Source organism: Nothobranchius furzeri, chromosome 10, assembly GCF_043380555.1.
Source record: "Nothobranchius furzeri strain GRZ-AD chromosome 10, NfurGRZ-RIMD1, whole genome shotgun sequence".
NCBI lineage: Eukaryota > Metazoa > Chordata > Actinopteri > Cyprinodontiformes > Nothobranchiidae > Nothobranchius > Nothobranchius furzeri.
In genome coordinates, this window is record NC_091750.1 from 1,773,411 (window position 1) to 1,798,469 (window position 25,059).

Sequence of the window (25,059 nt, forward strand, 5' to 3'; positions counted from 1 at the left end):
AACCTGATCTCTCTAGGACATTCAGAAGCCAAGTTATAAGCCCACAAAGGTGTAACTGGACTACTTCTTTAAAGTGACACCAGGCCCGGTGACCTTTGGGACATGGTTTGACCCCCAATAGGAATGTGCAATCATCATGAAACGTTCAGATCACTTACAACTCAATATATTCTACCTTCCTGTAACGTTTCAGCCTGATTGGACCTTGTTTTCACACAAATGAACCCAGAATGATGTGAAATTGTGCTTCGTGCAACATAATTCTGGGTGCCATTTAAAAACCATAAGTGCTAATGACCCTATTCCTTTTTGTGGTTGATGTGGCTGTTAATTGGATTACACTAAAACAAACCTGATCTCACTAGGACATTCAGAAGCCAAGTTATAAGCCCACAAATGTGTAACTGGACTACTTCTTTAAATTGACACCAGATCCGGTGACCTTTGGGACATGGTTTGACCCCCTTAGGAAAGTGCTATCATCATGAAACGTTCAGATCACTTACAACTCAATATATTCTACCTTCCTGTAACGTTTCAGCCTGATTGTACCTTGTTTTCACACAAATGAACCCAGAATGATGTGAAATTGTGCTTCTTGCAACATAATTCTGGGTGCCATTTAAAAACCATAAGTGCTAATGACTCCATTCCTTTTTGTGGTAATGGGGGCTGTTATTTGGAGTACTCTAAAACAAACATGACCTCTCTAGGATATTCAGAAGCCAAGTTATAAGCCCACAAAGGTGTAACTGGACTACTTCTTTAAAGTGACACCAGGACCCGGTGACCTTTGGGACATGGTTTGACCCCCTAAAGGAATGTGCGATCATCATGAAACGTTCAGATCACTTACATCTCAATAGATTCTACCTTCTTGTAACGTTTCAGCCTGATTGGACCTTGTTTTCACACAAATGGACCCAGAATGATGTGATATTGTGCTTCGTGCAACATAATTCTGGGTGCCATTTACAAACCATAAGTGCTAATGACTCCAGTCCTTTTTGGGGTAATGGGGGCTGTTAATTGGAGTACTCTAAAACAAACCTGACCTCTCTAGGATATTCAGAAGCAAAGTTATAAGCCCACAAACGTGTAACTGGACTACTACTTTAAATTGACACCAGATTCGGTGACCTTTGGGACATGGTTTGACCCCCTATAGGAATGTGCGATCATCATGAAACGTTCAGATCACTTACAACTCAATAGATTCTACCTTCTTGTAACATTTCAGCCTGATTGGACCTTGTTTTCACACAAATGAACCCAGAATGATGTGAAATTGTGCTTCGTGCAACATAATTCTGGGTGCCATTTACAAACCATCAGTGCTAATGACTCTATTCCTTTTTGTGGTTGTAGGGGCTGTTGATTGGAGTACATTAAAACAAACCTGATCTCTCTAGGACATTCAGAAGCCAATTTATAAGCCCACAAAGGTGTAACTGGACTACTTCTTTAAAGTGACACCAGGCCCGGTGACCTTTGGGACATGGTTTGACCCCCAATAGGAATGTGCAATCATCATGAAACGTTCAGATCACTTACAACTCAATAGATTCTACCTTCTTGTAATGTTTCAGCCTGACTGGACCTTGTTTTCACACAAATGGACCCAAAATGATGTGAAATTGTGCTTCGTGCAACATAATTCTGGGTGCCATTTACAAACCATAAGTGCTAATGACTCCATTCCTTTTTTGTGGTTGTAGGGGCTGTTGATTGGAGTACACTAAAACAAACTTCATCTCTCTAGGACATTCAGAAGCCAAGTTATAAGCCCACAAATGTGTAACTGGACTACTTCTTTAAATTGACACCAAATCCGGTGACCTTTGGGACATGGTTTGACCCCCTTAGGAAAGTGCTATCATCATGAAACGTTCAGATCACTTACAACTCAATAGATTCTACCTTCCTGTAACGTTTCTGCCTGATTGGACCTTGTTTTCACACAAATGAACCCAGAATGATGTGAAATTGTGCTTCGTGCAACATAATTCTGGGTGCCATTTAAAAACCATACGTGCTGATGACTCCATTCCTTTTTAGGGTAATGGGGGCTGTTAATTGGAGTACTCTAAAACAAACCTGACCTCTCTAGGATATTCAGAAGCCAAGTTATAATCCCACAAATGTGTAACTGGACTACTTCTTTAAAGTGACACCAGGCCCGGTGACCTTTGGGACATGGTTTGACCCCCTTAGGAAAGTGCTATCATCATGAAACGTTCAGATCACTTACAATTAAATAGATTCTACCTTCCTGTAACGTTTCAGCCTGATTGTACCTTGTTTTCACACAAATGAACCCAGAATGATGTGAAATTGTGCTTCTTGCAACATAATTCTGGGTGCCATTTAAAAACCATAAGTGCTAATGACTCCATTCCTTTTTGTGGTAATGGGGGCTGTTATTTGGAGTACTCTAAAACAAGCCTGACCTCTCTAGGATATTCAGAAGCCAAGTTATAAGCCCACAAAGGTGTAACTGGACTACTTCTTTAAAGTGACACTAGGCCCGGTGACCGTTGGGACATGGTTCGACCCCCTAAAGGAATGTGCGATCATCATGAAACGTTCAGATCACTTACATCTCAATAGATTCTACCTTCTTGTAACGTTTCAGCCTGATTGGACCTTGTTTTCACACAAATGGACACAGAATGATGTGAAATTGTGCTTCGTGCAACATAATTCTGGGTGCCATTTAAAAACCATAAGTGCTAATGACCCCATTCCTTTTTGTGGTTGATGTGGCTGTTAATTGGAGTACACTAAAACAAACCTGATCTCACTAGGACATTCAGAAGCCAAGTTATAAGCCCACAAATGTGTAACTGGACTACTTCTTTAAATTGACACCAGATCCGGTGACCTTTGGGACATGGTTTGACCCCCTTAGGAAAGTGCTATCATCATGAAACATTCAGATCACTTACAACTCAATATATTCTACCTTCCTGTAACGTTTCAGCCTGATTGGACCTTGTTTTCACACAAATGAACCCAGAATGATGTGAAATTGTGCTTCGTGCAACATAATTCTGGGTGCCATTTAAAAACCATAAGTGCTAATGACCCCATTCCTTTTTGTGGTTTATGTGGCTGTTAATTGGAGTACACTAAAACAAACCTGATCTCACTAGGACATTCAGAAGCCAAGTTATAAGCCCACAAATGTGTAACTGGACTACTTCTTTAAATTGACACCAGATCCGGTGACCTTTGGGACATGGTTTGACCCCCTTAGGAAAGTGCTATCATCATGAAACGTTCAGATCACTTACAACTCAATAGATTCTACCTTCCTGTAACGTTTCAGCCTGATTGTACCTTGTTTTCACACAAATGAACCCAGAATGATGTGAAATTGTGCTTCTTGCAACATAATTCTGGGTGCCATTTAAAAACCATAAGTGCTAATGACTCCATTCCTTTTTGTGGTAATGGGGGCTGTTATTTGGAGTACTCTAAAACAAACCTGACCTCTCTAGGATATTCATAAGCCAAGTTATAAGCCCACAAAGGTGTAACTGGACTACTTCTTTAAAGTGACACCAGGCCCGGTGACCTTTGGGACATGGTTTGACCACCTAAATTAATGTGCGATCATCATGAAACGTTCAGATCACTTACATCTCAATAGATTCTACCTTCTTGTAACGTTTCAGCCTGATTGGACCTTGTTTTCACACAAATGGACCCAGAATGATGTGATATTGTGCTTCGTGCAACATAATTCTGGGTGCCATTTACAAACCATAAGTGCTAATGACTCCAGTCCTTTTTGGGATAATGGGGGCTGTTAATTGGAGTACTCTAAAACAAACCTGACCTCTCTAGGACATTCAGAAGCCAAGTTATAAGCCCACAAACGTGTAACTGGACTACTACTTTAAATTGACACCAGATCCGGTGAACTTTGGGACATGGTTTGACCCCCTATAGGAATGTGCGATCATCATGAAACGTTCAGATCACTTACAACTCAATAGATTCTACCTTCTTGTAACGTTTCAGCCTGATGGGACCTTGTTTTCACACAAATGAACCCAGAATGATGTGAAATTGTGCTTCGTGCAACATAATTCTGGGTGCCATTTACAAACCATCAGTGCTAATGACTCTATTCCTTTTTGTGGTTGTAGGGGCTGTTGATTGGAGTACACTAAAACAAACCTGATCTCTCTAGGACATTCAGAAGCCAAGTTATAAGCCCACAAAGGTGTAACTGGACTACTTCTTTAAAGTGACACCAGGCCCGGTGACCTTTGGGACATGGTTTGACCCCCAATAGGAATGTGCAATCATCATGAAACGTTCAGATCACTTACAACTCAATAGATTCTACCTTCTTGTAATGTTTCAGCCTGATTGGACCTTGTTTTCACACAAATGAACCCAGAATGATGTGAAATTGTGCTTCGTGCAACATAATTCTGGGTGCCATTTAGAAACCATAAGTGCTAATGACTCCATTCCTTTTTGTGGTTGATGTGGCTGTTAATTGGAGTACACTAAAACAAACCTGATCTCACTAGGACATTCAGAAGCCAAGTTATATGCCCACAAATGTGTAACTGGACTACTTCTTTAAATTGACACCAGATCCGGTGACCTTTGGGACATGGTTTGACCCCCTTAGGAAAGTGCTATCATCATGAAACGTTCAGATCACTTACAATTCAATAGATTCTACCTTCCTGTAACGTTTCAGCCTGATTGTACCTTGTTTTCACACAAATGAACCCAGAATGATGTGAAATTGTGCTTCTTGCAACATAATTCTGGGTGCCATTTAAAAACCATAAGTGCTAATGACTCCATTCCTTTTTGTGGTAATGGGAGCTGTTATTTGGAGGACTCTAAAACAAGCCTGACCTCTCTAGGATATTCAGAAGCCAAGTTATAAGCCCACAAAGGTGTAACTGGACTACTTCTTTAAAGTGACACCAGGCCCGGTGACATTTGGGACATGGTTTGACCCCCTAAAGGAATGTGCGATCATCATGAAACGTTCAGATCACTTACATCTCAATAGATTCTACCTTCTTGTAACGTTTCAGCCTGATTGGACCTTGTTTTCACACAAATGGACACAGAATGATGTGAAATTGTGCTTCGTGCAACATAATTCTGGGTGCCATTTACAAACCATAAGTGCTAATGACTCCATTCCTTTTTGTGGTTGTAGGAGCTGTTGATTGGAGTACACTAAAACAAACCTGATCTCTCTAGGAAATTCAGAAGACAAGTTATAAGCCCACAAATGTGTAACTGGACTACTTCTTTAAATTGACACCAGATCCGGTGACCTTTGGGACATGGTTTGACCCCCTTAGGAAAGTGCTATCATCATGAAACGTTCAGATCACTTACAACTCAATATATTCTACCTTCCTGTAACGTTTCAGCCTGATTGGACCTTGTTTTCACACAAATGAACCCAGAATGATGTGAAATTGTGCTTCGTGCAACATAATTCTGGGTGCCATTTAAAAACCATAAGTGCTAATGACCCCATTCCTTTTTGTGGTAGATGTGGCTGTTAATTGGAGTACACTAAAACAAACCTGATCTCACTAGGACATTCAGAAGCCAAGTTATAAGCCCACAAATGTGTAACTGGACTACTTCTTTAAATTGACACCAGATCCGGTGACCTTTGGGACATGGTTTGACCCCCTTAGGAAAGTGCTATCATCATGAAACGTTCAGATCACTTACAACTCAATAGATTCTACCTTCCTGTAACGTTTCAGCCTGATTGTACCTTGTTTTCACACAAATGAACCCAGAATGATGTGAAATTGTGCTTCTTGCAACATAATTCTGGGTGCCATTTAAAAACCATAAGTGCTAATGACTCCATTCCTTTTTGTGGTAATGGGGGCTGTTATTTGGAGTACTCTAAAACAAACCTGACCTCTCTAGGATATTCATATGCCAAGTTATAAGCCCACAAAGGTGTAACTGGACTACTTCTTTAAAGTGACACCAGGCCCGGTGACCTTTGGGACATGGTTTGACCCCCTAAAGGAATGTGCGATCATCATGAAACGTTCAGATCACTTACATCTCAATAGATTCTACCTTCTTGTAACGTTTCAGCCTGATTGGACCTTGTTTTCACACAAATGGACCCAGAATGATGTGATATTGTGCTTCGTGCAACATAATTCTGGGTGCCATTTACAAACCATCAGTGCTAATGACTCTATTCCTTTTTGTGGTTGTAGGGGCTGTTGATTGGAGTACATTAAAACAAACCTGATCTCTCTAGGACATTCAGAAGCCAATTTATAAGCCCACAAAGGTGTAACTGGACTACTTCTTTAAAGTGACACCAGGCCCGGTGACCTTTGGGACATGGTTTGACCCCCAATAGGAATGTGCAATCATCATGAAACGTTCAGATCACTTACAACTCAATAGATTCTACCTTCTTGTAATGTTTCAGCCTGATTGGACCTTGTTTTCACACAAATGGACCCAAAATGATGTGAAATTGTGCTTCGTGCAACATAATTCTGGGTGCCATTTACAAACCATAAGTGCTAATGACTCCATTCCTTTTTGTGGTTGTAGGGGCTGTTGATTGGAGTACACTAAAACAAACTTCATCTCTCTAGGACATTCAGAAGCCAAGTTATAAGCCCACAAATGTGTAACTGGACTACTTCTTTAAATTGACACCAAATCCGGTGACCTTTGGGACATGGTTTGACCCCCTTAGGAAAGTGCTATCATCATGAAACGTTCAGATCACTTACAACTCAATAGATTCTACCTTCCTGTAACGTTTCTGCCTGATTGGACCTTGTTTTCACACAAATGAACCCAGAATGATGTGAAATTGTGCTTCGTGCAACATAATTCTGGGTGCCATTTAAAAACCATACGTGCTGATGACTCCATTCCTTTTTAGGGTAATGGGGGCTGTTAATTGGAGTACTCTAAAACAAACCTGACCTCTCTAGGATATTCAGAAGCCAAGTTATAATCCCACAAATGTGTAACTGGACTACTTCTTTAAAGTGACACCAGGCCCGGTGACCTTTGGGACATGGTTTGACCCCCTTAGGAAAGTGCTATCATCATGAAACGTTCAGATCACTTACAATTAAATAGATTCTACCTTCCTGTAACGTTTCAGCCTGATTGTACCTTGTTTTCACACAAATGAACCCAGAATGATGTGAAATTGTGCTTCTTGCAACATAATTCTGGGTGCCATTTAAAAACCATAAGTGCTAATGACTCCATTCCTTTTTGTGGTAATGGGGGCTGTTATTTGGAGTACTCTAAAACAAGCCTGACCTCTCTAGGATATTCAGAAGCCAAGTTATAAGCCCACAAAGGTGTAACTGGACTACTTCTTTAAAGTGACACTAGGCCCGGTGACCGTTGGGACATGGTTCGACCCCCTAAAGGAATGTGCGATCATCATGAAACGTTCAGATCACTTACATCTCAATAGATTCTACCTTCTTGTAACGTTTCAGCCTGATTGGACCTTGTTTTCACACAAATGGACACAGGATGATGTGAAATTGTGCTTCGTGCAACATAATTCTGGGTGTCATTTACAAACCATAAGTGCTAATGACTCCATTCCTTTTTGTGGTTGTAGGAGCTGTTGATTGGAGTACACTAAAACAAACCTGATCTCTCTAGGAAATTCAGAAGACAAGTTATAAGCCCACAAATGTGTAACTGGACTACTTCTTTAAATTGACACCAGATCCGGTGACCTTTGGGACATGGTTTGACCCCCTTAGGAAAGTGCTATCATCATGAAACGTTCAGATCACTTACAACTCAATATATTCTACCTTCCTGTAACCTTTCAGCCTGATTGGACCTTGTTTTCACACAAATGAACCCAGAATGATGTGAAATTGTGCTTCGTGCAACATAATTCTGGGTGCCATTTAAAAACCATAAGTGCTAATGACCCCATTCCTTTTTTTGGTTTATGTGGCTGTTAATTGGAGTACACTAAAACAAACCTGATCTCACTAGGACATTCAGAAGCCAAGTTATAAGCCCACAAATGTGTAACTGGACTACTTCTTTAAATTGACACCAGATCCGGTGACCTTTGGGACATGGTTTGACCCCCTTAGGAAAGTGCTATCATCATGAAACGTTCAGATCACTTACAACTCAATAGATTCTACCTTCATGTAACGTTTCAGCCTGATTGTACCTTGTTTTCACACAAATGAACCCAGAATGATGTGAAATTGTGCTTCTTGCAACATAATTCTGGGTGCCATTTAAAAACCATAAGTGCTAATGACTCCATTCCTTTTTGTGGTAATGGGGGCTGTTATTTGGAGTACTCTAAAACAAACCTGACCTCTCTAGGATATTCATAAGCCAAGTTATAAGCCCACAAAGGTGTAACTGGACTACTTCTTTAAAGTGACACCAGGCCCGGTGACCTTTGGGACATGGTTTGACCACCTAAATTAATGTGCGATCATCATGAAACGTTCAGATCACTTACATCTCAATAGATTCTACCTTCTTGTAACGTTTCAGCCTGATTGGACCTTGTTTTCACACAAATGGACCCAGAATGATGTGATATTGTGCTTCGTGCAACATAATTCTGGGTGCCATTTACAAACCATAAGTGCTAATGACTCCAGTCCTTTTTGGGATAATGGGGGCTGTTAATTGGAGTACTCTAAAACAAACCTGACCTCTCTAGGACATTCAGAAGCCAAGTTATAAGCCCACAAACGTGTAACTGGACTACTACTTTAAATTGACACCAGATCCGGTGAACTTTGGGACATGGTTTGACCCCCTATAGGAATGTGCGATCATCATGAAACGTTCAGATCACTTACAACTCAATAGATTCTACCTTCTTGTAATGTTTCAGCCTGATGGGACCTTGTTTTCACACAAATGAACCCAGAATGATGTGAAATTGTGCTTCGTGCAACATAATTCTGGGTGCCATTTACAAACCATCAGTGCTAATGACTCTATTCCTTTTTGTGGTTGTAGGGGATGTTGATTGGAGTACACTAAAACAAACCTGATCTCTCTAGGACATTCAGAAGCCAAGTTATAAGCCCACAAAGGTGTAACTGGACTACTTCTTTAAAGTGACACCAGGCCCGGTGACCTTTGGGACATGGTTTGACCCCCAATAGGAATGTGCAATCATCATGAAACGTTCAGATCACTTACAACTCAATAGATTCTACCTTCTTGTAATGTTTCAGCCTGATTGGACCTTGTTTTCACACAAATGAACCCAGAATGATGTGAAATTGTGCTTCGTGCAACATAATTCTGGGTGCCATTTACAAACCATAAGTGCTAATGACTCCATTCCTTTTTGTGGTTGATGTGGCTGTTAATTGGAGTACACTAAAACAAACCTGATCTCACTAGGACATTCAGAAGCCAAGTTATATGCCCACAAATGTGTAACTGGACTACTTCTTTAAATTGACACCAGATCCGGTGACCTTTGGGACATGGTTTGACCCCCTTAGGAAAGTGCTATCATCATGAAACGTTCAGATCACTTACAATTCAATAGATTCTACCTTCCTGTAACGTTTCAGCCTGATTGTACCTTGTTTTCACACAAATGAACCCAGAATGATGTGAAATTGTGCTTCTTGCAACATAATTCTGGGTGCCATTTAAAAACCATAAGTGCTAATGACTCCATTCCTTTTTGTGGTAATGGGAGCTGTTATTTGGAGTACTCTAAAACAAGCCTGACCTCTCTAGGATATTCAGAAGCCAAGTTATAAGCCCACAAAGGTGTAACTGGACTACTTCTTTAAAGTGACACCAGGCCCGGTGACCTTTGGGACATGGTTTGACACCCTAAAGGAATGTGCGATCATCATGAAACGTTCAGATCACTTACATCTCAATAGATTCTACCTTCTTGTAACGTTTCAGCCTGATTGGACCTTGTTTTCACACAAATGGACACAGAATGATGTGAAATTGTGCTTCGTGCAACATAATTCTGGGTGCCATTTACAAACCATAAGTGCTAATGACTCCATTCCTTTTTGTGGTTGTAGGAGCTGTTGATTGGAGTACACTAAAACAAACCTGATCTCTCTAGGAAATTCAGAAGACAAGTTATAAGCCCACAAATGTGTAACTGGACTACTTCTTTAAATTGACACCAGATCCGGTGACCTTTGGGACATGGTTTGACCCCCTTAGGAAAGTGCTATCATCATGAAACGTTCAGATCACTTACAACTCAATATATTCTACCTTCCTGTAACGTTTCAGCCTGATTGGACCTTGTTTTCACACAAATGAACCCAGAATGATGTGAAATTGTGCTTCGTGCAACATAATTCTGGGTGCCATTTAAAAACCATAAGTGCTAATGACCCCATTCCTTTTTGTGGTTGATGTGGCTGTTAATTGGAGTACACTAAAACAAACCTGATCTCACTAGGACATTCAGAAGCCAAGTTATAAGCCCACAAAGGTGTAACTGGACTACTTCTTTAAAGTGACACCAGGCCCGGTGACCTTTGGGACATGGTTTGACCCCCTAAAGGAATGTGCGATCATCATGAAACGTTCAGATCACTTACATCTCAATAGATTCTACCTTCTTGTAACGTTTCAGCCTGATTGGACCTTGTTTTCACACAAATGGACCCAGAATGATGTGATATTGTGCTTCGTGCAACATAATTCTGGGTGCCATTTACAAACCATAAGTGCTAATGACTCCAGTCCTTTTTGGGGTAATGGGGGCTGTTAATTGGAGTACTCTAAAACAAACCTGACCTCTCTAGGACATTCAGAAGCCAAGTTATAAGCCCACAAACGTGTAACTGGACTACTACTTTAAATTGACACCAGATCCGGTGAACTTTGGGACATGGTTTGACCCCCTATAGGAATGTGCGATCATCATGAAACGTTCAGATCACTTACAACTCAATAGATTCTACCTTCTTGTAACGTTTCAGTCTGATTGGACCTTGTTTTCACACAAATGAACCCAGAATGATGTGAAATTGTGCTTCGTGCAACATAATTCTGGGTGCCATTTACAAACCATCAGTGCTAATGACTCTATTCCTTTTTGTGGTTGTAGGGGCTGTTGATTGGAGTACACTAAAACAAACCTGATCTCTCTAGGACATTCAGAAGCCAAGTTATAAGCCCACAAAGGTGTAACTGGACTACTTCTTTAAAGTGACACCAGGCCCGGTGACCTTTGGGACATGGTTTGACCCCCAATAGGAATGTGCAATCATCATGAAACGTTCAGATCACTTACAACTCAATAGATTCTACCTTCTTGTAATGTTTCAGCCTGATTGGACCTTGTTTTCACACAAATGAACCCAGAATGATGTGAAATTGTGCTTCGTGCAACATAATTCTGGGTGCCATTTACAAACCATAAGTGCTAATGACTCCATTCCTTTTTGTGGTTGATGTGGCTGTTAATTGGAGTACACTAAAACAAACCTGATCTCACTAGGACATTCAGAAGCCAAGTTATAAGCCCACAAATGTGTAACTGGACTACTTCTTTAAATTGACACCAGATCCGGTGACCTTTGGGACATGGTTTGACCCCCTTAGGAAAGTGCTATCATCATGAAACGTTCAGATCACTTACAATTCAATAGATTCTACCTTCCTGTAACGTTTCAGCCTGATTGTACCTTGTTTTCACACAAATGAACCCAGAATGATGTGAAATTGTGCTTCTTGCAACATAATTCTGGGTGCCATTTAAAAACCATAAGTGCTAATGACTCCATTCCTTTTTGTGGTAATGGGGGCTGTTATTTGGAGTACTCTAAAACAAGCCTGACCTCTCTAGGATATTCAGAAGCCAAGTTATAAGCCCACAAAGGTGTAACTGGACTACTTCTTTAAAGTGACACTAGGCCCGGTGACCGTTGGGACATGGTTCGACCCCCTAAAGGAATGTGCGATCATCATGAAACGTTCAGATCACTTACATCTCAATAGATTCTACCTTCTTGTAACGTTTCAGCCTGATTGGACCTTGTTTTCACACAAATGGACACAGGATGATGTGAAATTGTGCTTCGTGCAACATAATTCTGGGTGTCATTTACAAACCATAAGTGCTAATGACTCCATTCCTTTTTGTGGTTGTAGGAGCTGTTGATTGGAGTACACTAAAACAAACCTGATCTCTCTAGGAAATTCAGAAGACAAGTTATAAGCCCACAAATGTGTAACTGGACTACTTCTTTAAATTGACACCAGATCCGGTGACCTTTGGGACATGGTTTGACCCCCTTAGGAAAGTGCTATCATCATGAAACGTTCAGATCACTTACAACTCAATATATTCTACCTTCCTGTAACCTTTCAGCCTGATTGGACCTTGTTTTCACACAAATGAACCCAGAATGATGTGAAATTGTGCTTCGTGCAACATAATTCTGGGTGCCATTTAAAAACCATAAGTGCTAATGACCCCATTCCTTTTTGTGGTTGATGTGGCTGTTAATTGGAGTACACTAAAACAAACCTGATCTCACTAGGACATTCAGAAGCCAAGTTATAAGCCCACAAATGTGTAACTGGACTACTTCTTTAAATTGACACCAGATCCGGTGACCTTTGGGACATGGTTTGACCCCCTTAGGAAAGTGCTATCATCATGAAACATTCAGATCACTTACAACTCAATATATTCTACCTTCCTGTAACGTTTCAGCCTGATTGGACCTTGTTTTCACACAAATGAACCCAGAATGATGTGAAATTGTGCTTCGTGCAACATAATTCTGGGTGCCATTTAAAAACCATAAGTGCTAATGACCCCATTCCTTTTTTTGGTTTATGTGGCTGTTAATTGGAGTACACTAAAACAAACCTGATCTCACTAGGACATTCAGAAGCCAAGTTATAAGCCCACAAATGTGTAACTGGACTACTTCTTTAAATTGACACCAGATCCGGTGACCTTTGGGACATGGTTTGACCCCCTTAGGAAAGTGCTATCATCATGAAACGTTCAGATCACTTACAACTCAATAGATTCTACCTTCATGTAACGTTTCAGCCTGATTGTACCTTGTTTTCACACAAATGAACCCAGAATGATGTGAAATTGTGCTTCTTGCAACATAATTCTGGGTGCCATTTAAAAACCATAAGTGCTAATGACTCCATTCCTTTTTGTGGTAATGGGGGCTGTTATTTGGAGTACTCTAAAACAAACCTGACCTCTCTAGGATATTCATAAGCCAAGTTATAAGCCCACAAAGGTGTAACTGGACTACTTCTTTAAAGTGACACCAGGCCCGGTGACCTTTGGGACATGGTTTGACCACCTAAATTAATGTGCGATCATCATGAAACGTTCAGATCACTTACATCTCAATAGATTCTACCTTCTTGTAACGTTTCAGCCTGATTGGACCTTGTTTTCACACAAATGGACCCAGAATGATGTGATATTGTGCTTCGTGCAACATAATTCTGGGTGCCATTTACAAACCATAAGTGCTAATGACTCCAGTCCTTTTTGGGATAATGGGGGCTGTTAATTGGAGTACTCTAAAACAAACCTGACCTCTCTAGGACATTCAGAAGCCAAGTTATAAGCCCACAAACGTGTAACTGGACTACTACTTTAAATTGACACCAGATCCGGTGAACTTTGGGACATGGTTTGACCCCCTATAGGAATGTGCGATCATCATGAAACGTTCAGATCACTTACAACTCAATAGATTCTACCTTCTTGTAATGTTTCAGCCTGATGGGACCTTGTTTTCACACAAATGAACCCAGAATGATGTGAAATTGTGCTTCGTGCAACATAATTCTGGGTGCCATTTACAAACCATCAGTGCTAATGACTCTATTCCTTTTTGTGGTTGTAGGGGATGTTGATTGGAGTACACTAAAACAAACCTGATCTCTCTAGGACATTCAGAAGCCAAGTTATAAGCCCACAAAGGTGTAACTGGACTACTTCTTTAAAGTGACACCAGGCCCGGTGACCTTTGGGACATGGTTTGACCCCCAATAGGAATGTGCAATCATCATGAAACGTTCAGATCACTTACAACTCAATAGATTCTACCTTCTTGTAATGTTTCAGCCTGATTGGACCTTGTTTTCACACAAATGAACCCAGAATGATGTGAAATTGTGCTTCGTGCAACATAATTCTGGGTGCCATTTACAAACCATAAGTGCTAATGACTCCATTCCTTTTTGTGGTTGATGTGGCTGTTAATTGGAGTACACTAAAACAAACCTGATCTCACTAGGACATTCAGAAGCCAAGTTATATGCCCACAAATGTGTAACTGGACTACTTCTTTAAATTGACACCAGATCCGGTGACCTTTGGGACATGGTTTGACCCCCTTAGGAAAGTGCTATCATCATGAAACGTTCAGATCACTTACAATTCAATAGATTCTACCTTCCTGTAACGTTTCAGCCTGATTGTACCTTGTTTTCACACAAATGAACCCAGAATGATGTGAAATTGTGCTTCTTGCAACATAATTCTGGGTGCCATTTAAAAACCATAAGTGCTAATGACTCCATTCCTTTTTGTGGTAATGGGAGCTGTTATTTGGAGTACTCTAAAACAAGCCTGACCTCTCTAGGATATTCAGAAGCCAAGTTATAAGCCCACAAAGGTGTAACTGGACTACTTCTTTAAAGTGACACCAGGCCCGGTGACCTTTGGGACATGGTTTGACACCCTAAAGGAATGTGCGATCATCATGAAACGTTCAGATCACTTACATCTCAATAGATTCTACCTTCTTGTAACGTTTCAGCCTGATTGGACCTTGTTTTCACACAAATGGACACAGAATGATGTGAAATTGTGCTTCGTGCAACATAATTCTGGGTGCCATTTACAAACCATAAGTGCTAATGACTCCATTCCTTTTTGTGGTTGTAGGAGCTGTTGATTGGAGTACACTAAAACAAACCTGATCTCTCTAGGAAATTCAGAAGACAAGTTATAAGCCCACAAATGTGTAACTGGACTACTTCTTTAAATTGACACCAGATCCGGTGACCTTTGGGACATGGTTTGACCCCCTTAGGAAAGTGCTATCATCATGAAACGTTCAGATCACTTACAACTCAATATATTCTACCTTCCTGTAACGTTTCAGCCTGATTGGACCTTGTTTTCACACAAATGAACCCAGAATGATGTGAAATTGTGCTTCGTGCAACATAATTCTGGGTGCCATTTAAAAACCATAAGTGCTAATGACCCCATTCCTTTTTGTGGTTGATGTGGCTGTTAATTGGAGTACACTAAAACAAACCTGATCTCACTAGGACATTCAGAAGCCAAGTTATAAGCCCACAAAGGTGTAACTGGACTACTTCTTTAAAGTGACACCAGGCCCGGTGACCTTTGGGACATGGTTTGACCCCCTAAAGGAATGTGCGATCATCATGAAACGTTCAGATCACTTACATCTCAATAGATTCTACCTTCTTGTAACGTTTCAGCCTGATTGGACCTTGTTTTCACACAAATGGACCCAGAATGATGTGATATTGTGCTTCGTGCAACATAATTCTGGGTGCCATTTACAAACCATAAGTGCTAATGACTCCAGTCCTTTTTGGGGTAATGGGGGCTGTTAATTGGAGTACTCTAAAACAAACCTGACCTCTCTAGGACATTCAGAAGCCAAGTTATAAGCCCACAAACGTGTAACTGGACTACTACTTTAAATTGACACCAGATCCGGTGAACTTTGGGACATGGTTTGACCCCCTATAGGAATGTGCGATCATCATGAAACGTTCAGATCACTTACAACTCAATAGATTCTACCTTCTTGTAACGTTTCAGTCTGATTGGACCTTGTTTTCACACAAATGAACCCAGAATGATGTGAAATTGTGCTTCGTGCAACATAATTCTGGGTGCCATTTACAAACCATCAGTGCTAATGACTCTATTCCTTTTTGTGGTTGTAGGGGCTGTTGATTGGAGTACACTAAAACAAACCTGATCTCTCTAGGACATTCAGAAGCCAAGTTATAAGCCCACAAAGGTGTAACTGGACTACTTCTTTAAAGTGACACCAGGCCCGGTGACCTTTGGGACATGGTTTGACCCCCAATAGGAATGTGCAATCATCATGAAACGTTCAGATCACTTACAACTCAATAGATTCTACCTTCTTGTAATGTTTCAGCCTGATTGGACCTTGTTTTCACACAAATGAACCCAGAATGATGTGAAATTGTGCTTCGTGCAACATAATTCTGGGTGCCATTTACAAACCATAAGTGCTAATGACTCCATTCCTTTTTGTGGTTGATGTGGCTGTTAATTGGAGTACACTAAAACAAACCTGATCTCACTAGGACATTCAGAAGCCAAGTTATAAGCCCACAAATGTGTAACTGGACTACTTCTTTAAATTGACACCAGATCCGGTGACCTTTGGGACATGGTTTGACCCCCTTAGGAAAGTGCTATCATCATGAAACGTTCAGATCACTTACAATTCAATAGATTCTACCTTCCTGTAACGTTTCAGCCTGATTGTACCTTGTTTTCACACAAATGAACCCAGAATGATGTGAAATTGTGCTTCTTGCAACATAATTCTGGGTGCCATTTAAAAACCATAAGTGCTAATAACTCCATTCCTTTTTGTGGTAATGGGGGCTGTTATTTGGAGTACTCTAAAACAAGCCTGACCTCTCTAGGATATTCAGAAGCCAAGTTATAAGCCCACAAAGGTGTAACTGGACTACTTCTTTAAAGTGACACCAGGCCCGGTGACCTTTGGGACATGGTTTGACCCCCTAAAGGAATGTGCGATCATCATGAAACGTTCAGATCACTTACATCTCAATAGATTCTACCTTCTTGTAACGTTTCAGCCTGATTGGACCTTGTTTTCACACAAATGGACACAGAATGATGTGAAATTGTGCTTCGTGCAACATAATTCTGGGTGCCATTTACAAACCATAAGTGCTAATGACTCCATTCCTTTTTGTGGTTGTAGGAGCTGTTGATTGGAGTACACTAAAACAAACCTGATCTCTCTAGGAAATTCAGAAGACAAGTTATAAGCCCACAAATGTGTAACTGGACTACTTCTTTAAATTGACACCAGATCCGGTGACCTTTGGGACATGGTTTGACCCCCTTAGGAAAGTGCTATCATCATGAAACGTTCAGATCACTTACAACTCAATATATTCTACCTTCCTGTAACGTTTCAGCCTGATTGGACCTTGTTTTCACACAAATGAAACCAGAATGATGTGAAATTGTGCTTCGTGCAACATAATTCTGGGTGCCATTTAAAAACCATAAGTGCTAATGACCCCATTCCTTTTTGTGGTTGATGTGGCTGTTAATTGGAGTACACTAAAACAAACCTGATCTCACTAGGACATTCAGAAGCCAGGTTATAAGCCCACAAATGTGTAACTGGACTACTTCTTTAAATTGACACCAGATCCGGTGACCTTTGGGACATGGTTTGACCCCCTTAGGAAAGTGCTATCATCATGAAACGTTCAGATCACTTACAACTCAATAGATTCTACCTTCCTGTAACGTTTCAGCCTGATTGTACCTTGTTTTCACACAAATGAACCCAGATTGATGTGAAATTGTGCTTCTTGCAACATAATTCTGGGTGCCATTTAAAAACCATAAGTGCTAATGACTCCATTCCTTTTTGTGGTAATGGGGGCTGTTATTTGGAGTACTCTAAAACAAACCTGACCTCTCTAGGATATTCAGAAGCCAAGTTATAAGCCCACAAAGGTGTAACTGGACTACTTCTTTAAAGTGACACCAGGCCCGGTGACCTTTGGGACATGGTTTGACCCCCTAAAGGAATGTGCGATCATCATGAAACGTTCAGATCACTTACATCTCAATAGATTCTACCTTCTTGTAACGTTTCAGCCTGATTGGACCTTGTTTTCACACAAATGGACCCAGAATGATGTGATATTGTGCTTCGTGCAACATAATTCTGGGTGCCATTTACAAACCATAAGTGCTAATGACTCCAGTCCTTTTTGGGGTAATGGGGGCTGTTAATTGGAGTACTCTAAAACAAACCTGACCTCTCTAGGATATTCAGAAGCCAAGTTATAAGCCCACAAACGTGTAACTGGACTACTACTTTAAATTGACACCAGATCCGGTGACCTTTGGGACATGGTTTGACCCCCTATAGGAATGTGCGATCATCATGAAACGTTCAGATCACTTACAACTCAATAGATTCTACCTTCTTGTAACGTTTCAGCCTGATTGGACCTTGTTTTCACACAAATGAACCCAGAATGATGTGAAATTGTGCTTCGTGCAACATAATTCTGGGTGCCATTTACAAACCATCAGTGCTAATGACTCTATTCCTTTTTGTGGTTGTAGGGGCTGTTGATTGGAGTACACTAAAACAAACCTGATCTCTCTAGGACATTCAGACGCCAAGTTATAAGCCCACTAAGGTGTAACTGGACTACTTCTTTAAAGTGACACCAGGCCCGGTGACCTTTGGGACATGGTTTGACCCCCAATAGGAATGTGCAATCATCATGAAACGTTCAGATCACTTACAACTCAATAGATTCTACCTTCTTGTAATGTTTCAGCCTGATTGGACCTTGTTTTCACACAAATGGACCCAGAATGATGTGAAATTGTGCTTCGTGCAACATAATTCTGGGTGCCATTTACAAACCATAAGTGCTAATGACTCCATTCCTTTTTGTGGTTGTAGGGGCTGTTGATTGGAGTACACTAAAACAAACCTCATCTCTCTAGGACATTCAGAAGCCAAGTTATAAGCCCACAAATGTGTAACTGGACTACTTCTTTAAATTGACACCAAATCCGGTGACCTTTGGGACATGGTTTGACCCCCTTAGGAAAGGGCTATCATCATGAAACGTTCAGATCACTTACAACTCAATAGATTCTACCTTCCTGTAACGTTTCAGCCTGATTGGACCTTGTTTCCACACAAATGAACCCAGAATGATGTGAAATTGTGCTACGTGCAACATAATTCTGGGTGCCATTTAAAAACCATACGTACTACTGACTCCATTCCTTTTTAGGGTAATGGGGGCTGTTAATTGGAGTACTCTAAAACAAACCTGACCTCTCTAGGATATTTAGAAGCCAAGTTATAATCCCACAAATGTGTAACTGGACTACTTCTTTAAAGTGACACCAGGCCCGGTGACCTTTGGGACATGGTTTGACCCCCTATAGGAATGTGCGATCATCATGAAATGTTCAGATCACTTACAACTCAATAGATTCTACCTTCTTGTAACGTTTCAGCCTGATTGGACCTTGTTTTCACACAAATGGACCCAGAATGATGTGAAATTGTGCTTCGTGCAACATAATTCTGGGTGCCATTTACAAACCATAAGTGCTAATGACTCCATTCCTTTTGTGGTTTTAGGGGTTGTTGATTGGAGTACATTAAAACAAACCTGATCCCTCTAGGACATTCAGAAGCCAAGTTATAAGCCCACAAAGGTGTAACTGGACTACTTCTTTAAAGTGACACCAGGCCCGGTGACCTTTGGGACATGGTTTGACCCCCAATAGGAATGTGCAATCATCATGAAACGTTCAGATCACTTACAACTCAATAGATTCTACCTTCTTGTAATGTTTCAGCCTGATTGGACCTTGTTTTCACACAAATGGACCCAGAATGATGTGAAATTGTGCTTCGTGCAACATAATTCTGGGTGCCATTTACAAACCATAAGTGCTAATGACTCCATTCCTTTTTGTGGTTGTAGGGGCTGTTGATTGGAGTACACTAAAACAAACCTCATCTCTCTAGGACATTCAGAAGCCAAGTTATAAGCCCACAAATGTGTAACTGGACTACTTCTTTAAATCGACACCAAATCCGGTGACCTTTGGGACATGGTTTGACCCCCTTAGGAAAGTGCTATCATCATGAAACGTTCAGATCACTTACAACTCAATAGATTCTACCTTCCTGTAACGTTTCTGCCTGATTGGACCTTGTTTTCACACAAATGAACCCACAATGATGTGAAATTGTGCTTCGTGCAACATAATTCTGGGTGCCATTTAAAAACCATAAGTGATAATGACTTCATTCCTTTTTAGGGTAATGGGGGTTGTTAATTGGAGTACTCTAAAACAAACCTGACCTCTCTAGGATATTCAGAAGCCAAGTTATAATCCCACAAATGTGTAACTGGACTACTTCTTTAAAGTGACACCAGGCCCGGTGACCTTTGGGACTTGGTTTTACCCCCTATTGGAATGCGCGATAATCATGAAACGTTCAGATCACTTACAGCTCAATAGATTCTACCTTCTTGTAACGTTTCAGCCTGATTGGACCTTTTTTTCACACAAATGGACCCAGAATGATGTGAAATTGTGCTTCGTGTAACATAATTCTGGGTGCCATTTACAAACCATAAGTGCTAATGACTCCATTCCTTTTTGTGGTTGTAGGGGCTGTTGATTGGAGTACACTAAAACAAACCTGACCTGTCTAGGACATTCAGAAGCCAAGTTATAAGCCCACAAAGGTGTAACTGGACTACTTCTTTAAACTGACACCAGGCCCGGTGACCTTTGGGACATGGTTTGACCCCCTATAGGAATGTGCGATCATCATGAAACGTTCAGATCACTTACAACTCAATAGATTCTACCTTCTTGTAACGTTTCAGCCTGATTGGACCTTGTTTTCACACAAATGAACCCAGAATGATGTGAAATTGTGCTTCGTGCAACATAATTCTGGGTGCCATTTACAAACCATAAGTGCTAATTACTCCATTCCTTTTTTTTGGTTGTAGGGGCTGTTGATTGGAGTACACTAAAACAAACCTGATCTCTCTAGAAAATTCAGAAGCCAAGTTATAAGCCCACAAATGTGTAACTGGACTACTTCTTTAGATTGACACCAGATCCGGTGACCTTTGGGACATGGTTTGACCCCCTTAGGAAAGTGCTATCATCATGAAACGTTCAGATCACTTACAATTCAATAGATTCTACCTTCCTGTAACGTTTCAGCCTGATTGGACCTTGTTTTCACACAAATGAACCCAGAATGATGTGAAATTGTGCTTCGTGCAACATAATTCTTGGTGCCATTTACAAACCATAAGTGCTAATGACTCCATTCCTTTTTGTGGTTGAAGGGGCTGTTAATTGGAGTACACTAAAACAAACCTGATCTCACTAGGACATTCAGAAGCCAAGTTATAAGCCCACAAATGTGTAACTGGACTACTACTTTAAATTGACACCAGATCCGGTGACCTTTGGGACATGGTTTGACCCCCTTAGGAAAGTGCTATCATCATGAAACGTTCAGATCACTTACAACTCAATAGATTCTACCTTCCTGTAACGTTTCAGCCTGATTGTACCGTGTTTTCACACAAATGAACCCAGAATGATGTGAAATTGTGCTTCTTGCAACATAATTCTGGGTGCCATTTAAAAACCATAAGGGCTAATGACTCCATTCCTTTTTGTGGTAATGGGGGCTGTTATTTTGAGTACTCTAAAACAAACCTGACCTCTCTAGGATATTCAGAATTCAAGTTATAAGCCCACAAAGATGTAACTGGACTACTTCTTTAAAGTGACACCAGATCCGGTGACCTTTGGGACATGGTTTGACCCCCTAAAGGAATGTGCGATCATCATGAAACATTCAGATCACTTACAACTCAATAGATTCTACCTTCTTGTAACGTTTCAGCCTGATTGGACCTTGTTTTCACACAAATGGACCCAGAATGATGTGAAATTGTGCTTCGTGCAACATAATTCTGGGTGCCAATTACAAACCATAAGTGCTAATGACTCAATTCCTTTTTGTGGTTGTAGGGGCTGTTGATTGGAGTACATTAAAACAAACCTGATCTCTCTAGGACATTCAGAAGCCAAGTTATAAGCCCACAAAGGTGTAACTGGACTACTTCTTTAAAGTGACACCAGGCCCGGTGACCTTTGGGACATGGTTTGACCCCCTATAGGAATGTGCGATCATCATGAAACGTTCAGATCACTTACAACTCAATAGATTCTACCTTCTTGTAACGTTTCAGCCTGATTGGACCTTGTTTTCACACAAATGGACCCAGAATGATGTGAAATTGTGCTTCATGCAACATAATTCTGGGTGCCATTTACAAACCATAATTGTAGGGGCTGTTGATTGGAGTACACTAAAACAAACCTGATCTCTCTAGGACATTCAGAAGCCAAGTTTTAAGCCCACAAAGGTGTAACTGGACTACTTCTTTAAAGTGACACCAGGCCCGGTGACCTTTGGGACATGGTTTGACCCCCTATAGGAATGTGCGATCATCATGAAACGTTCAGATCACTTACAACTCAACAGATTCTACCTTCTTGTAACGTTTCAGCCTGATTGGACCTTGTTTTCACACAAATGAACCCAGAATTATGTGAAATTGTGTTTCGTGCAACATAATTCTGGGTGCCATTTACAAACCATAAGTGCTAATGACTCCATTCCTTTTTGTGGTTGTAGGGGATGTTGATTGGAGTACACTAAAACAAACCTGATCTTTCTAGGACTTTCAGAAGCCAAGTTATAAGCCCACAAATGTGTAACTGGACTACTTCTTTAAAGTGACACCAGGCCCTGTGACCTTTGGGACTTGGTTTTACCTCCTACAGGAATGTGTGATCATCATGAAACGTTCAGATCACTTACAACTCAATAGATTATACCTTCTTGTAACGTTTCAGCCTGATTGGACCTTGTTTTCACACAAATGAACCCAGAATGATGTGAAATTGTGCTTCGTGCAACATAATTCTGGGTGCCATTTAAAAACCATAAGTGCTAATGACTCCATTCCTTTTTGTGGTTGTAGGGGATGTTGATTGGAGTACACTAAAACAAACCTGATCTTTCTAGGACTTTCAGAAGCCAAGTTATAAGCCCACAAATGTGTAACTGGACTACTTCTTTAAAGTGACACCAGGCCCTGTGACCTTTGGGACATGGTTTTACCTCCTACAGGAATGTGTGATCATCATGAAACGTTCAGATCACTTACAACTCAATAGATTCTACCTTCTTGTAACGTTTCAGCCTGATTGGACCTTGTTTTCACACAAATGGACACAGAATGATGTGAAATTGTGCTTCGTGCAACATAATTCTGGGTGCCATTTACAAACCATAAGTGCTAATGACTCCATTCCTTTTTGCGGTTGTAGGAGCTGTTGATTGGAGTACACTACAACAAACCTGATCTCTCTAGGAAATTCAGAAGACAAGTTATAAGCCCACAAATGTGTAACTGGACTACTTCTTTAAATTGACACCAGATCCGGTGACCTTTGGGACATGTTTTGACCCCCTTAGGAAAGTGCTATCATCATGAAACGTTCAGATCACTTACAACTCAATATATTCTACCTTCCTGTAACGTTTCAGCCTGATTGGACCTTGTTTTCACACAAATGAACCCAGAATGATGTGAAATTGTGCTTCGTGCAACATAATTCTGGGTGCCATTTAAAAACCATAAGTGCTAATGACCCCATTCCTTTTTGTGGTTGATGTGGCTGTTAATTGGAGTACACTAAAACAAACCTGATCTCACTAGGACATTCAGAAGCCAAGTTATAAGCCCACAAATGTGTAACTGGACTACTTCTTTAAATTGACACCAGATCCGGTGACCTTTGGGACATGGTTTGACCCCCTTAGGAAAGTGCTATCATCATGAAACGTTCAGATCACTTACAACTCAATAGATTCTACCTTCCTGTAACGTTTCAGCCTGATTGTACCTTGTTTTCACACAAATGAACCCAGAATGATGTGAAATTGTGCTTCTTGCAACATAATTCTGGGTGCCATTTAAAAACCATAAGTGCTAATGACTCCATTCCTTTTTGTGGTAATGGGGGCTGTTATTTGGAGTACTCTAAAACAAACCTGACCTCTCTAGGATATTCAGAAGCCAAGTTATAAGCCCACAAAGGTGTAACTGGACTACTTCTTTAAAGTGACACCAGGCCCGGTGACCTTTGGGACATGGTTTGACCCCCTAAAGGAATGTGCGATCATCATGAAACGTTCAGATCACTTACATCTCAATAGATTCTACCTTCTTGTAACGTTTCAGCCTGATTGGACCTTGTTTTCACACAAATGGACCCAGAATGATGTGATATTGTGCTTCGTGCAACATAATTCTGGGTGCCATTTACAAACCATAAGTGCTAATGACTCCAGTCCTTTTTGGGGTAATGGGGGCTGTTAATTGGAGTACTCTAAAACAAACCTGACCTCTCTAGGATATTCAGAAGCCAAGTTATAAGCCCACAAACGTGTAACTGGACTACTACTTTAAATTGACACCAGATCCGGTGACCTTTGGGACATGGTTTGACCCCCTATAGGAATGTGCGATCATCATGAAACGTTCAGATCACTTACAACTCAATAGATTCTACCTTCTTGTAACGTTTCAGCCTGATTGGACCTTGTTTTCACACAAATGAACCCACAATGATGTGAAATTGTGCTTCGTGCAACATAATTCTGGGTGCCATTTACAAACCATCAGTGCTAATGACTCTATTCCTTTTTGTGGTTGTAGGGGCTGTTGATTGGAGTACACTAAAACAAACCTGATCTCTCTAGGACATTCAGACGCCAAGTTATAAGCCCACAAAGGTGTAACTGGACTACTTCTTTAAAGTGACACCAGGCCCGGTGACCTTTGGGACATGGTTTGACCCCCAATAGGAATGTGCAATCATCATGAAACGTTCAGATCACTTACAACTCAATAGATTCTACCTTCTTGTAATGTTTCAGCCTGATTGGACCTTGTTTTCACACAAATGGACCCAGAATGATGTGAAATTGTGCTTCGTGCAACATAATTCTAGGTGCCATTTACAAACCATAAGTGCTAATGACTCCAGTCCTTTTTGTGGTTGTAGGGGCTGTTGATTGG